Genomic DNA, 13,553 nt, shown 5'->3' with positions numbered 1-13,553 from the left:
TAGATCCCGAAATACAGCCGTGCTAATATTAGAAGACAGTTGTTTGGGTGCCTCTCAGACGGGCCCAAGCCCCCCTTTGAAAGTGGGCATGAATCACAAAGCCCCGCGGCCGCCGCACCTGCACCGCGCGCATTCGGTGCAGCAGGCTGGTAAAAACGGGTGACCTCGCCGCTGCTTTTCGCTTTATAATTACCGTCCTGAGGACGGGAGGGGAGGGGCGCGGGCGGTCGGGGCGGGGGGGCGCTGGCTTTTTGCTCACTTCAGACGGCTCTGGGGGCTCCACATCCTTCTTAATCTTTCGGATTTATTCTTCCTCTCTCTCTCTGTGTCTTCCCTCTTCTCTCTTTCCCTCCCGTCCGCCCAACCCTTCTCCTCTTTGCCTCCCTCTTCCCCGACTCTGCTTGTACTCTCCCCCCTTCTCCCTCCCCTCTTGCTTTTCCACTCTTCCCTCCAATGCAGCATTAATGTAGAGTTGTTTAGTGCCCTCTAATGGCCGACGACATTAACAATTAATAGCAAACTGTCCCCTTTGCAGGAGCCGACACTCCATGGCAGAGTTCCAAAGTTGAATTTATTTCTTCTTTAGTCAGGCAGATGGATATAGTGCTTATATAGTAATGTGCTGAGGGAAAGTTTGTTTTCTCCCTTTCAAATCCTCTTTCCCAGGGAAAACTTAGTTGAAGGAAAGGGGAAAGCTAACAATTATTGTTACTCGACCATTTTGGGGGGGGGCGGTATAGATTTGTCTTTTAATAGCAGCAAGAGACACAGCTTCTGTTTTATCAAACGTGTATCTAGGGTTGGAAAATAAATTCAATATTCTAAATACACAAATTATCTTAGATGGTAGGTGGTTGGATTTCGTGGCAGTGTTACCAATAGCCATTAAACATTTTAAGACCCAAATGTGATTATATGATTTTATATTGTCCCCAGTTTAAGTACATTTATCGGTCCTGAGTCTTCTGTAGCCTCTGGAAGCTGAAATTTCTCACTTTAGGACCATATAAAACATTTAAATTTTGCTCATGCCTGGTTGTATATGAAGTCATCTTGCCTAGAGGAACGTGGGGTCATATATTAATGCATAGTTTATTTTCTCAATACTTTTGGGAAGATTGTTTTAAAGACCATAAAGTCCTCATATTTTATAACCATATAGCAATGAAAATAGTGATGTAACCTGCATGTTCTCATTATGATTTAGCTTATTCATTTGCATGTGCACTTAGAATATATTGATATAAGAAGAGCATACCCGATATGACTTTGAGGGGGGTGGGGGGAGAGCGGTCCATGTGGCTAAATGAAAACTAGAATAAAGGCAATTTTGAGGGTTTAATCACAAGAATATTTTATCTGGACTTTTGAGTTTTTGGTTTATTCAGATAGTTATTTTAGTTTGTGTATATAGAAACAACTCATGTCACAGAACTTTCTGAATTAACTTAATCCAAGGTATGACCACACAATTCCAGGATGATGGGTAAAAAGTAAAAATTCTGTTGCTATTTTATTATCTGTCTACATAATGCCAAGTGCTCAGACCAGTGGTTTGACTAAATTGACTGCATTGACTAGTTGCTTTGGCATCATGTGATTGTCTAGGCTAGGCCAAAGCAGACACAGTAGTTCTCATTGTAAAAATGCCACCACTCACAGGAGTGACCCAGAGTACCAGAGGAGTACCAGAGGCAGACCCAATACAGGATTACTTTTCTCTGCAGAGAGGGTGGCTCTGAGGGGTCAGGGTTGAGGTCACAGGCAAACACAATGTGGAAAACATAAGTGCTGTGTTGCTTTTGCCTTTGTGAATAAGCAGTTTGGTGTTTGTTTAGTGATACAAGCTCATCCTGTTTTTCAGCTGCACCTTGGATAGTATTGATCTGTTTGGGAAAATGTCTGCCCTGAATCGACACAGATCAGTCATCAGGATTCTTGTTGGCCTGGGTTGTTTTCTGGCCAATTGGAAGAAATGAGACACAGGTCAATATTGGTCTCATATGGGCCTCCTGTGAGCATCAGCAAGAGATCCATCCCATTTCTGGGGTATGAAATGGTATCACACCTGTTCAGTGACATCACAGAAGAACAGCTGCTATTTCTTTTACTGTTTTATCTCCTGTAAATGTTAAATATTGGGTTTGTAGATGTATAAATGTCAAGGGGACATTTTAAAATAAAAATGCCTTCTTTCATTTTTGTTGTATGCTTCCAAGTTGGACTTCTTATTTTTTTCCTTTCTGCTCTGCCAAAAAAGTAAATGTAAATTATGAGAAACACAATAGGACCACTTTGTAACTGACTTTCTGGGCAGCACACAAAAAGACTGCTGTTCTCTGTTTTTTTGTCAGCTTCAAAAGCTATCTTCCTTCTAAAGTTTATAAATTTAAAATATTAGAGTTTAGCAAATGATTCAGTCTAGCTCCCAAGATACCTATTTGAAATCATATGAAATTGTTGTTTGAACCAGAAGTGACCTGGTTAAATTTTAGTCCCTAAAAAAAGAATATGGAAAGGGTGGGTGAGGTTACATATGGACAATTTGGAAGTCAGGAAGTGAGTAGCTTTTACTTTTTTGCCTTAAAATTAAATGTCAAACTTTTTTGAAGTTAGGTATTTTCCAAAATGATACTAAGATTTCAAATGCAAACAATCAATCTTGATTAAGCGACAGAATTTAAGCACTGGAGAAATACGCTGAAGTGTTTTTAAAATCAGATTTTGTTCTTCTAGGTACAAAACCGGTTACTTAATGCGTCATAGTCTTTGGTGTTGTGTAACTTCATGGGCTAGATGAGGATTGGGTGGGGGGTAATAGTTCTGTATTGGCTGAATTGTTGCAGAACTAAAAAGTTAAGAAATGTGAGTACATAAAAGCAATGTTTATCCAAGAGGTCCAAACCATCAGGTAATTACGTTTTTAAAAATGTCATTGGAGTATATGTCTTTTTAAAATATAGTACTAAGAAAACAATCAATTGATTACCTGAACTTTTCTCGTTTCAATGGTGCTTTTATGTTATATAGAGTCAGTCAATCATGGACAGCCCTTTTCTTTTTCTTTTTTAAAAATTTATTTATTTGTTTTTGGCTGTATTGGGTCTTTGTTGCTGCGCGTGGGCTTTCTCTAGTTGCAGTGAGCGGGGGCTACTCTTAGTTGAGGTGCACAGGCTTCTCGTTGTGGTGTCTTCTCTTGTTGCGGAGCACGGGCTCTAGGCACATGGGCTTCAGTAGTTGTGGCACATGGGCTTAGTTGCTCCACGGCATGTGGGATCCTCCTGGACCAGGGATCGAACCCATGTCCCCTGCATTGGCAGGTGATTCTTAACTACTGTGCCACCAGGGAAGTCCCTACAGATTTTTAATTAATCATCTTTCCTGAAAGGGGAATTCATTCCAAATCTAATTTGTACTTTGCCTTTGCACTTTATAAGTGTGGATCTATTTCTGGGTTCTCTGCTTTTTTCCACTGATCTATTTGTTGATCCTATGTCAGTCTCACATTATCTTGACTACTGGGACTTTACAGTAAGTAAGGAAGTCAGGTAGTGTAATTCCTCCAACTTCATTCTTTTTCAAGATTGCTTTGGATATTCTAGTTGCATTTCCATGTAAATTTTAGAATCCACTTGTTGAATTCTATAAATACACACAAAAAGCTTGATGGGATTATGATTGGGATAGATCAATTTGGGGATAATTGAACTTTTAAGGATATTGAGTCTTCAAAACCATGAACATGGTATATCTTTCCATTTACTTAGGTTTTCTTTAATTTCTCTCAACTGTGGTGTTAGATCCATTTTGTATTTTAACTGTCATTGAAAAACTTGCTGAGGTAGGATAATAAATGCAGTTTCCAGCTCTTTATCTCAGAGGAACTCGATGAGTTATAAAGATTTCCTGGTGCAGGATTATGTTTTCATACTTCCTAAGGCTGATTATCTATGGTCAGTCAAAAAGAATGTATTGAGCACACTTTTCAGGAGTGGTGTGCTAACTCATCAAAATCTCTTGCATGCATTCTTTTGTTGTTTCTTTCAGACCACAGATAGTCCTTTGAATGAATAATTTCTGTCACCATGAAATTTATACCCAGTGAGAGTTTAAAATTATCCTTTATTGGTTAGTGTTTTGTTGAGTAGTATTTCATAATTTTCATATGACTAGATTCCTACTCAAAACAATCCATCATCATGCTTAAGTTTTGAGAGGTAGAAATATGCAGTTCCCATTGTGCCAACATTTAGGTGGCAGTTACTTTCTGCTTGTGTTCTTTATTGGAGAGTTATGTCATCTTTTCGTTTGTCATTGCTCTCCCTGATTCATTCATCCTCCCTGTGGTTTCCTTTCCTCTTATAACTCATTTTCCATCTACCAGAAGGATTAGCACTATAACCCAAAACTGTACCTTTTGCAGCATATATTGGCTTATTTTTTTCATGTAAATGCTGCATTCAAAAGTAAACTATACTTTGTATTGTTTATCCAACAGTACTATTAAATATTTAACAATGGGTTGAGGTCAAATGATGATGACACAACATGTGGAAATACAGAACAGATGATGCATTAAGTGTTGAAATAAATTATTTCAACACATGGCGAGCCTTGCTCTTTTTTTGGACTAGAATAGGAATATGTATATTATGAAGACTAGTAGATGAATGACTTAGAGGTAGTTTTGGTCAGTGTGTGCTTAATCTCCAATAAATAGTCATTCTTTTAGCAATATAAAATTATTAGTATGTATAGGAGGCTCATTTATTTGGTTTTCCAATACATTAGTTAAATGATTCTTCTGAACTGGCCTCAGTGATTTCCTCGCAAATAAGTATATGAAAATCATCAACAGGAACCATGTGTTAATGGCTCACATGCTGGGCAGATGGAAACATACTGGAGAAGAACTATTTAGTTGAGATCATTTTGGCCCCAAGACTTCTAATCTTTGCTTTAATAGAAAACATTGCTTTGGCCAGCCAAATGACACAACCATCACACTGTCAACATTTTCATCTTTGCCAGAGCACCAGATTTCCTGAAGAAACCTTTAGGCAATGATTCCTAACTCTTTCTTATTTGCAGTCCATCTGAGAAGCTGTTGAAAGATATGAACTATCTCCCCAGAATAGTGCACAGACACAAATACATATACACCTGCACAAAGTTTTGCATTCATTTTTAGGAAGATCTTAAGCATTTTGAAATCCATGCATGGATCCTTACAGGGTTCCATGGATCCCTGATCAAGACCGCTGATTCTGAAAGATACAATTGCTAGGTGTTCCGATTATTCTGCCAATACACTCCAATCTGTCTACTTGCTTTGTAAGAACCATTCAGATCTCAGTTAGAGTGTCCTCCCTGGAATAATTCCATATATTAGTGTGTTTTACAAAATTAACCAGTGTCACCAATAGAGCAATTGTCTTGAGAGAGTTCAAAACACACCCACACCCCCACACACATACACACACACACACACACACACACTGGTATGCATCTATCTATTATTTTGTCCTTTAATAATAGCTACCATGTATTGAGTACATATTCCATGCCAGGAGCATGAAATATATCATCTCTATTTTCTTAGCTTCTTTTCCAGATAGATATTATTATCACCATTTCCTAGATCTCTCCACAAAACTGGACAAAGCTGAGCCAGGAAAACTTTATAGCCTAGCATTTAGGAAGGGATTGTACTTTAGGCATTCTAGGGGGCAATGAGCAAAAGAAACAGCTCTGTAATTACTACTATATTCTAAACAACATAACATACTTTTACAGATAATGTTTTTCTACTGTTATGCATAAAATCTGCAGTTTTGAGGCACACAAAATATGCTAGCACAAATAGCCCGTAGTCTTTCTGTGGCTTAATTTTCAACGTAATTTCAATAAATATTTATTAAATATCTATGATATTCTCCAGACTCTGTGATAGAGATAGAGAAGGAAACAAGGCAAATCTCTTAGAACTTTTGAGATAACAGAGAAGGCAGATATTAAATAAGTCCATATAATAAACTGTGATGAGGATGGCCAGGTAAGGTCTTCCTAATGAAGTGACATTTAGCTGAGACCTTACATTTGAGAGTTAGCCAGAAGAAGGTGGTGCTTGGAGAGATGGTGGAAGAGTATTTGTGAAGCCCAGGAGGCAAAGGAGAAATCATTTGAGGAACCAAAAGATGTTTAGTAATGACCAAAGCACTTACTTTGAGAGGAAAAGTGGAAACTGAGTAATGGGAGAAGTTGATGGTGCAGATTATATAAGCTCTTATAAAAACTATGGGTTCATTGGTTTTCCAGAGGAAATCCATGGGAATATTATAACTGGCGGGGGGGCATGAGCCATTTTTCACTTAGAAATGCTCTCTTTGCCTGAACTGTAGAGATAGATTTGCAAGGCGCTAGCATTGGTGAAAGGCTATCTTTTAGGATGCCATCCCAGTAGCAGAACTCTATCGGGGGTGACACTTGGGTTGAAGAGGAGGATAGATTCAAGAGACAAGAGGTAGAATTGATAGGTTCTGTTGATTGATTGAATGAGGGGGATGAGGGAAAAGGAGGAGATGAGGATGACTCTTGGGTTTCTGGTATGAATAAGTGAGTGGGTGGTGGTATCATTTCCTGAGGTAAACAATAACAGAGGAAGAGCAGGTTTCTGTTTGGGACTTGTCTTTAAGGAGCCTGTGGGAATTCAAGAAATTCTGAATGCCTTGAATTGCCAGGGTCATCTTTATGAATAAATCTATTACAGTTAACACAAGACAATCTTCTTTTCTGACCCTGGAAACAGGCACATCTACCTAGATATGACCAGTTACAACCAAGAATACAAAACACTTTGGGATGAACTAACCAAACAAATGAATGAGAATGGGTGGTTGTTTCATAAACCAGTTCCAAGAAAATATTCCCCTATGTACTTTCTAAGCACTAACTTTAAAGTATAGCAGCAACTCAATATATAAAACTTACGTGAGGATAGGATGAAAGGGGCCCAAGCACTCTCTTAAGGTATACAAGCATGTGGGAATCTTTGTCTTGTGTAAACCGATTCCAGTCTCTAGAAGGCATTGCCATTCAGGATCTAGTTCCTGGAGAGGGGAAAGAATGAGTAGAAGATGAGCAATCCATCTTCAGCTACCTTGGACATTTATTCATACATTAAACAATATTTATTTCGTAAACAGAATTAATTGAGTACAACTGAGTAACAATTGATAGCAAAACCATTAGATGAATGATTGATGGCGAATTGACATTTATGTCGATATGTATATATCCTCACCAATATTTGGGTTGTTTCCAGTCTAGTCTGCTGTGAACGTACTCATACAAGTTTTTGTGTGTCATATGTTTTCATTTACCTTGAGTACCTAGGAATATCACATATAAATATACTTAGAAGTGGGATTTTTCTGGAGGTCCAGTGTTTAAGAATCCACGCTTCCACTGCAGGGGGCACTGGTGTGGCCAAAACAAAACAAAACAAACAAAATGTATACATAGAAGTGAAATTACTGGATCATAAGATAACTGCATGTTAAACTTTTTGAGATACTACCAAATTGTTTTCCAAACAGTACTTTGTCATATCATTTTATATTTCACCAGCAAAGTATGAGTGTTCTAATTTCTCCACATTTTTGCCAATACTTGTTATTAACTGTCTTTTTGATTATAGCCATCTTAATAGATGTGAAGTGGTAGCTCATGTTTGTTTTTTCAAAAGTAATAAATTCTACTTGAAGCTAAATCATATAAAGAGATTTTGTAATGAGGAAACAAATGACAGAAGCCTGTACATTTCAAGTAAAGAAATTCAAATGCACAACAGAGAACTTTTGTACTCATGCATGCAACTGAGGAAAGTAGCTTATAGAAACTGCAGCACAACATAAATGATCAATTAAGGAAGAGAACACATTTCCCAGGTAGAGTGAAAAACTGTGAGATTACAAGAAGGCAGCTCCCCATCAACACAGAAAGATCTAAGTCTTGCTACTAAAGCACTGGGTGGAATGGGGGGGAGAGAGGGGAAGAGTAAATTTCCAAAGCTGAAGGTCATTTGATTTTGTGTCTAAGGCATAATTCCTCATGTCCTGCTTCCCTCTCTTTGTGGCTTTGAGTCACGCTTTCCAATTCAGTTTTAACATTACATTAATTTAATTTTTTATTTTGTGATTTTTAACTTAAATTTTTATTTTATAATTTTCATGGTGCCATGAAAATCTTGATTTCTTATATCATTAATAAATCACTTAATCTCCTTTTTCTATGTTTTAAAGGATATGGTTTCATAACCTTGCTTTCTAATGTTATAAAAGATTTTAAAACCTTTTTAAAAAATGTTTTCTCTCAGAATTTGTTCTTTAGATTTTGGCCTTCTTTGTGGAGAGAAAGTTCTTTTTCATCAGGCTGCATTTGGAAAAAAGAAGAGAGAATTTACTGAAGCAGAAACACAAGGGAAGGGTAATGGTATGTCTTGGTAACTTAGCAAAACACAAAACTTTTTTTTTTCCCTGAGTACAAAAGTAATAAAGAACATTTGGAAAATACAGTAAAGGAGAAAATTGAAATCATGTGTTTCCTTACCATCCAGATAATGATTATTAATGCTTTGGTGTATATTCATCCAGATTTTTTTCTATGTATAAAAGCAACGATTCAGAGGAGCACCAATACCAATCCATTTGGGCAAGCAGAACCGCGCCAACAAAGATGTAGGTATTCTGGAAATATTTCTTACTTTTCAGGATTCCTGCCAACATGCAGAGTCTATCTCTGGGAAGGAAGACTGGTAGGATATAGACAGGGTTCAGGGTTCTCAGCTTGCAGATTGAGTTTCAAGCAAGGTTCCAGATCTCTTTGCCAAGGAAGAAGATACAGAGGACTGGATGCAAGGCTCCTGGGTCCAGGGAAACTGACCTGTTGCCAAGCTCTTTAAGAATGGTAGGGTTATGGCTACTCTGTACCTCTTTTTCCTGTTAGGACTATCTCAGGAAAGGGGATAGACTTGGCCTCTATTGAAGGAGCTCATCAGAGGCTCTGACACCTTGGGTTCTGAGGAAGACAAAGGCAGGCAACCAAGGCAAAGACTAACATCGTGCAGGTTGAAAATGAGTCTTATTTCTCATTATAATACAAATTTTCTGAAAGAAGAAGTCTTTAAAAATATGTTTTAATATGGTATCTTTTTTCTTGGCTCAAGCCACTAGTGGGCTTAGTTGAATATTTAAAAGTATCATAGAGCTTGCTCATAGAGTATATTATGTTAATGAAAAATTTAATGGAAGCAGAAAATTGTATTGCGTTATGGAAAGCAATTAGGGATATTCGAGAAATGTGTATTCTTGTTGCCCTTACAATAGCTAGACAGCTTTTAGCTTTCAGCCAAAGTTTTTTTTTTTTTCCTAGAAAGTTTTAATAAGATACAAGCTATACATCAGTAGAGTGCTTGGTCCAATCGTGCGTTTTCAATAAATATTAAACACTAACAACAACTGTGAAGTTTCCTGTGTTATGCCCATCCCAGAAAGGACTTCTTCAGCAGAGCTACAGTTTAAGGATAGTCTGGGGCTGCAAGAAAGAGAGACGTAGAAACTTTGCCCACAGCCCTATCCCACACACCAACGTGTCAGGACAAAAAGATCAGTATATGGTGGTAGCTTCTGCGGTCCTCCCAGCACACTGCAATGCCTTTTCTTGCTATTGGCCCTTTATGAATAAGGAGTTGAATCGGCCTGTGATAAGGCAACTGAGAAGCGCTGGCATTTTGAAAAGGATAACCTGTGAGTATGGTCTTGGGTTTTACTTACATATTTACATCTCCCCAGGTCTAGCTGCAACTTGAGAAGAAGCTGGAAATAAGGAGATAAGTGTTCTTTGGCCCAGATGAAGGGCAGAAGTCAGTTTCCCCTCTGATCTGCAGTCTGGATCTCGTATCTGTGAGCTGAATCTCTATTGCATGAGGGACGAGTACAGGTTGTGCAACAGAGGGTCCCTGTGTGCATCTGACAGGAGAAGTTTGTTCTGAGTGTCATAGTGTTGTTTTCATCTTGATAGACTAGTACAGTCTGGGTGAAATGGTAGGGGAGGGTGCTGGGGAAAGGAGAAATGCCCAGGTAGCTGAACAATGAAAGCTTATATGCTACACGGACAGAAAGGAAAGGGAGAACACAGATGGCTCAGTGAAACCACTGGTTAGCAGAGGCAATGAGAATGCAGAGTGCGGATTTCAGGAAGGATAACATTTGTGAAGGCTGAATATAATCAAGGGGATCAGAGCCATATACTGGAAAAGTGATGGGAAATACAGTAATACATCCATTAACCGCAGCACCATCACCATCAATCATCTTTAGTCTATGATGAGAATTCAAAACTCAAGAGAGGCTTGTCTTGGCCTGTGCCTATACTTCACATTAAGTATTTATTTTTGTCCTTGGTATTAGGAGATACTGCCACTGACAGCATTACTGTTAATGTGTGTGAGTGGGGCTCAAAACGGACCAATTAATGATGCACAGTTCAATCCTGTCTAAGTACACATGTAGACAGGCTGTCACCATTGGTGGCTTTCCCTCTTCACCTCTGGGGCTGCATGAAGTCTCAGTTAACAAAGAGCTTCTCCAGGTTTGAAGAATGCAGCACCGATCTGCTGACTGCTATGGTTTCCCAGAGTCAGAGGACATGCTGCATGGCTAACTGTTGAGCTTCTACACATTCTTCCCACTTTTCTTCTGTTGACCCTGCTTCTAATCAAGCCCCTTTGGCTTGTGGTGGGTGCAGCTGCTGTGGTTTAGTGCACATGTCCAGAGGCAGAGATTCAGTGAGCAGAGCTAAGATGCTGATGGAGTGACTATACTTTGGATCTTTGTTTTCGGCACTCTTGAGTTTCCACTGATGTTAATTATGGCCCATGGGTGATGCTGTGGAGACTGCTGGAGGAAGCAGGTGGGAATCCAAGTTACTGTCGTTCTTCCTCTGGAGAGATATATACAGTGCAGAGGTTTACTTTGGCTGATTGCCTGACGCCATGTCTTGGTCTTTTGGGGGGATGGCCACCAGAAGAGAGCTTTTTTGAACAAGCATCCTGAATTTTTTTTTAAAATAAATTTATTTTATTTATTTATTTAGGCTGCGTTGGGTCTTTGTTGCTGCATCCAGGCTTTCTCTAGTTGCGGCGAGTGGGGGCTACTCTTCATTGCAGTGCGAGGGCTTCTCATTGTGGTGGCTTCTCTTGTTGTGGAGCTCGGGCTCTAGGCGCACAGGCTTCAGTAGTTGTGGCATGAGGGCTCTAGAGCACAGGCTCAGTAGTTGTGCTGCATGGGCTTAGTTGCTCCGTGGCATGTGGGATCTTCCCGGACCAGGGCTTGAACCCGTGTCCCCTGCATTGGCAGGTTGATTCTTAACCACTGCACCACCAGGGAAGCCCCTGATTTTTTTTTTAAGGCTGCCCTTGCATCTCTGAACAACAAGTTGCCTAGGAGATGGCATTTGCATTTAGCTCTCCCCACTGGATTTCTAGAAGTTTCCTCTGTGAGGATGGCAACACCACCTCAGGCTTTGGATTACATTTTTGCATTGATATTATTTTTGCATCATCTAGGACATAATTCCATGGAATCACATGTATTTTTTTGTGCTTTGGGCTTAGAAGTACAGTCAATGAATATAGAGAAGCTCCTGAATGATTGCACCAATGTTGCATGATCCTGCCTTCTGTGCTGGCTTGATTTTTAAGAGGATGCTGGGCATAGTCTGATTCTGGCTTTTAGAATCACGGTTTTGTCTAGCACACTGCACAAATAGATGTACCCAAATTCAACTGGTGGTGAAGAGCAGATTTCATAGCTTTAGTAAAGTCTGCCACCAAATCTAACATGCTGGCTTCATCATTATTTTAGGAGTTCATGGAAATCTTCTTGTCAAGATACCTACTTGTTAAGACTCTGGTGTAAGTGTCCAAGTTAGGCTCACAAATACATTGAACCAATAGTATCAAAGATGCAGAAGTGAAGTGGGTCAGGATTAAGTTCAAATTCAGGAATTAAGTTTTGTGCTTTTTGAGGATCATCTCTGATATCACAGAACTTGACTCTTTTGCTTCACTGACAAAAAAAGCCTCTCTGTATACAGGTGTGACATTTGGACACTTGTTTTCATTTCCATATTCTATATTTTGATTCTTATCGAAACTAGTCTTTTTAAAATAGGTTTATATGGCTTGGTCAAAATAAAAATAAAAGAGATGAAGTATAGATATATACTTCCTATATAGATATAGGAAGATTTCTATTATTTATTACGTAGAGTGGTTGATATAAAATGATTTATGGGTGTAAAAATTAGAGAAAGTATATATTTAACATACAAACCATTTAGTGGAGATAGAAATGAGTGTTTTATACATTATGAAATAAATTGAAAAATTGGGGGATTAAGGAAGGATTTGCCTTTTTACTTTTAGGTATTTAAATTTTTGTAATCAATATATTAATTTTGCAAAGAAAAGAATACATATGCTTATCGGTCAACTCTGGTTACTTTGAGGAGAACCCCAGCCTTCTCTAAAGTGAAGCAGCATTGTTATGGACACTTAGGTGCCTTATGATAAAAGATATATGCAGGCAGACTCTTGGTCAGATGTGAGAACTCTGAGTATTGGGATTCAGCAATCCTCAGAGATAAAATTGAAGAGAATAAACACTGAGTTAAATTATTTGGATAACGAATGAAGGTTGCCCGTGCCCATAAATATGGAGCTATTCACTTTATTATACACAGCTACTGTGACTGATGCTTTTGACAAACAAGGGAACAAAAGAAAAGATAGATGTGATCTCGTTTCTTAAAGATTGTCTAATTAAGGTAGAGAGTGAAGACCTGATCAGCAATGGACTAATCCCAAAGCAACCTAAAAGCAAGTTAATGACCATGCGGTACACATGGTATACATAATTTCTAAATGAATTCAAGAAAGGAAAATATTTTGTGTGGATCTGTTTAGCTGATAACAATCATTATGTTCCCAGGAAAGGATCATTTGAAATAAACAAATCCAATTCAAAAAATAAATATAAAGATTAATAAATCATACTTAGTCTTCCCTATAAGATAATAATTTTGATAAACTTTATAGATAAAATGCTACTGAAGGATGGAGGAATCAGTAATTAAATTTTCTGAAGACGTCAGAGAAGTGATCATAATATATGGAAAATACCTCAAAAGAGAATTATTTTATTACGAAAAGAATGGAGACATGGATATTCCAGGTAAAAGCAGAAGAAATACCACAAATTTATGAGACGTCTAGGATTGTGAGGCAGGTACTGTAGCTGATGAGTCTGGAAAGATTAAATTGTGCGGGTCCTAGAATGACATATTAAGGCATTTAAACTTGATCCTGTAAACAATGTAGAGCCATTAAAGGCCGTATGTCATGACTAGATCTGTAATTGTTACTATGACATACATAAAAAAATATAATTCAGGGCTTCCCTGATGGCGCAGTGGTTGAGAGTCCGCCTGCC

This window comes from Neophocaena asiaeorientalis, unplaced genomic scaffold, assembly GCF_003031525.2.
Source record: "Neophocaena asiaeorientalis asiaeorientalis breed wild unplaced genomic scaffold, Neophocaena_asiaeorientalis_V1.1 scaffold57, whole genome shotgun sequence".
Classification (NCBI taxonomy): Eukaryota; Metazoa; Chordata; class Mammalia; order Artiodactyla; family Phocoenidae; genus Neophocaena; species Neophocaena asiaeorientalis.
The sequence above is the reverse complement of the archived record's forward strand: the minus strand, read 5'-3'. Positions refer to the sequence as shown.